The following is a 3,692-nucleotide window of genomic DNA, read 5'->3' as shown; positions in this document are numbered from 1 at the left end:
AGACTGCTGAACCATCTATCTAGCGGTTTAGCGACGGCGCAGATTCACGCAATTTATGATTTTACGTCGTCGCCTCTAATCGCAACGTAAAAAGCGGCGCTAAACGGCAAAAACGCCACTTTATCGTTTAAGAATTAGATGTAGCCTCGTATCATCGTTGGCTGCAGCTAACGCATGAACTTGTAAAAACCCTAAGATATAATATATATTTTACTGTGGAAATTCAGCCACATAAATATAACATCATGGCTGTTGACATGAGACAGACTGTAGCAGTTGGCAAATGAAATATATGTGCAAGTCGGTCATAACAGATTACCAGAAACATCTGATGACTGTCTGGTCTTTGATTCGTCGCAGGTTATGACGTACTTACGGAAGTGGCGTAGGAAGACGGGCCAGTGGCGCAATGGATAACGCGTCTGACTACGGATCAGAAGATTCTAGGTTCGACTCCTGGCTGGCTCGTAATATTTTTGTTTTCATGTTTATTACACTCCAACAAAGAAAATCGGTGAAAAAATTACTTGTTTTACAACGCAAGATGCTCAAATGACGCTTATACAGCTCTATGGTATCATCAATTGAATTCAGCGCCACCTATCTGCCATAATAGCCTAGTCCGCCAGCTGATACGGCAGAAACAGAGCCTGACATTTACCTTTTTCCCAGCAGCTATTTTTGACATTAGCCTAAATATATGGCAGGCCCAGGTGTTACCTCTGCCTACTCATGCTCATGATTCTGCTACAGTTTATTTTATTTGAACAGAGCTCCATTCACTTCACCTCACTTCAGTCTAAATGAAATGAATAAATGCAAATACTGTTATATAGCTAGAGGTATATTAAGCACGACAGCCTGTTCATCTTTTGAGATGTGTTCGGTAGGCTAAGCTTACAATCAAATAACTGTCTAGAGCTACTTCGTCGCACGACCACTCCACTATTAGCCTAAGTGCGGACACTGACTTAACATTTTTTTTTATTAAGTAGTAGCCTATTCGATAATTATCTGCGGTAGTTACCTATAATACCAAATATATTTTCAGAGTAGCCAGTATAATTTGCTAAGTGTTGACAGCGCGATTCGTAGCATCGACATAAAGGCTAAATTAAGCAATACAGGTAGCAAAAGATGAACCTGCTCATAGCGTCATGACCACCCATGATAAACTAATGCTACGTCTGAAATTAGATCCTAGATGTTACAATTATCAGAAAGACTTAAGAACTCCTTACCCTGCAACAGGTAAACAGAAAACTAGCAGTCATCCTTGACGATACCACCGGGGTAACAGATTGTCGAACAACGCTTGCGCAATCATCAGCAACTAGGCTATTGGAAGAACATGACCAAATGAGAAGGCCTCCTTCAACCAAGAATCACTGTGCATGGATAGATTCTTGGTTGATGGAGGCTTTCTAATTTGCTCATGATGTAGGAATGAGAATGAATAACACTGCCTTTCTTGCAGAAACACAGCAGAAGCTTCCCCCTTTTTACACTGACGCTCGTGGAACAAAATATTTGATCAGATGGGCCTTTCGCGACGACGTTTCCTATAGACAGTAAGAGATCATTTTTACATTAAATTTAATATAACCTACCAGTAATGTTTTTACAGTATCCTGGTAGCCTACAGCCTCGCAAAACCCTCTGCCATCTTCGCCAGACCCCAGCCCTCTTGCTGCGGGCCGGGCACACACAGGCTTTAATTTGAGCCAGAATTTTTTTTTTTAATCCGGCACCTGTGCATTACTATGAAAAAATAATCATAAATAATGGCTTATGCTTACAGTATCAATCACATTGCACTGCCGCTTGCAGTCCGCTGCCCTGTTTACCGGTAGGCCTAATGCTACAGCGGACTTAAGCTGCCACCTTGTGGCGAAAAGTTGTAATTACAGTTCAGCTCAGCTGCGCGAATCACGGAAAGCGCGAATGAAGTGCTACTTCTAAATGGGACCCACTTGCCTTGTCAGCCTGCCGCTTATCCGGTTCAACCACTTTCCCATACGTGAGGTCAGGACATAGCCAGGACAACTGCACTGGACAGGATAGGGTTAGAGCAGGGATTGGCTAACTTTGGCCGCGGGACAGCCTATTTTTCATGCCCAATTTATATAATTTATATATAGTCTATATCAGGGGTCTCCAACGCGGTGCCCGCGGGCACCAGGTAGCCCGCGAGACGCATATGAGGCGCCCGCAGCGCACCTTCTAAAAATAGCCCACAAGTCGTCTGCAGATCACGCTCTAAAAACATCCTCCGTTGTGACGTTTTTAATTATTTAAACCATTTTAAGAATGTATGTAGACAACAATCTGTTAACTACATTAACATTAACTTGATATTGATGGTGATACCTTAAGTTGTAGGCCTAGTTGGTTAACTTTTAGCCTTTGGCTCAGAATGCCTTTCCCATTCAATCGACAACGGAAGTGGAGCGCAAATATGCTGCTCGCACACATGCAGAAAAAACAAGCTCGTTCGTCTGGTGTAGCAAATGGAAGCATGTCTTTGCTAAAGTTCTGTGCCCATTCCGTGTTTGTCCCATACGCTTCGGTTCGTGCATGATTGTTCAAGGACTGAAAAACGTTTGCTTTACTGTAGCGCACGGGCCTTTTCTCCTCCGTGTAGCGCTGGAAATCATGTGGCATGTAGGCCATGATCCAATTAACCTACCGGGCGCAACATGTTGTCAGATCATGGAGACGTGCAATAACTATAAAATGCGTCTTCATAAGTTAGGGAAGGTGGTGTTGGTGATTGCTATTGAAATGTTAAAAAAAAAACCGTTGTCCACTGAAATCAGAACTTAAACAGCCTCAAAATTCTTAATGGTGAGTATTACCTTAAAAATGTAGCTAACCTAAATTATTAGTTGCACAAAACTTTTTTTTTGTTAAAAAATAAATATTAGGTTCCCCATGCAAACTTTGAAATGAACAAACTGAACAAGATGCTGGTAGTGTTGCATATTGATATTAAAATATTGAAGAATCAGATGAAAATACAGTTGTTTAAAATACATGGCGTATGGGCCTACAGCACATAATATTGATAATTTGACATTGTAAATCATCCACTATTTAGGAGGGTTACCCTTGCATAAAAGGTTGTGAGGGGCTGTTCGTTTCAAATGGGTAGCCCTCCATAGGATTTGAGTTCTTCGGGTAGCCCTCATCCCCAAAAAGGTTGGAGACCCATGGTCTATATAAATGCAGCTCTGGTCCATTAGTCCATACGCATCTACATGGAGAATGGATAAAAAAAAATTACCTGTGAAAAAAAATAAACCATGCATGGGTCCATTGATGGTGGCCTAGTAAATGGTCTTGATTAACTGTGTTTTATCTCCCCTTTCAATATTATAAATGTGGTTATAAATGGTTATAAATGCCCTAAATTCATGGACTGTTTAACACCTGACGTTGGTATGTCATAATATAGCCTACTGTATAATACATTTATTATAGTTTATTATAGTAATACATTTATTATACAGTATATTATATAAACATATAATAATATTTTCCCTGCCAACAATGACCGTAGGAGGATGTCATTGTCACCACTAGTCTGAGGACAGTCACAAGGGCAGTCTAGACTCTAGACTATAGGACATGGAGGGACTGACAACTGAGGTGGAGTGTGAGGAGTTGGCACCAAGTGAAATGGTAGATGG

General features: G+C 41.2%; 1 non-coding gene across 1 annotated transcript; it reads left to right on the top strand.

The window, feature by feature from the left end:
• The first annotated feature begins 395 nt into the window (after positions 1 to 395).
• On the top strand, positions 396 to 468 carry trnar-acg (transfer RNA arginine (anticodon ACG)). Its single transcript has one exon. It is a non-coding gene; the product is annotated as a tRNA-Arg (tRNA).
• Positions 469 to 3,692: the final 3,224 nt, after the last annotated feature.

The sequence above is a fragment of the Sardina pilchardus genome, chromosome 10 (genome assembly GCF_963854185.1).
Source record: "Sardina pilchardus chromosome 10, fSarPil1.1, whole genome shotgun sequence".
Lineage (NCBI taxonomy): Eukaryota > Metazoa > Chordata > Actinopteri > Clupeiformes > Clupeidae > Sardina > Sardina pilchardus.
This window is presented reverse-complemented; position numbering and strand designations above follow the sequence as displayed.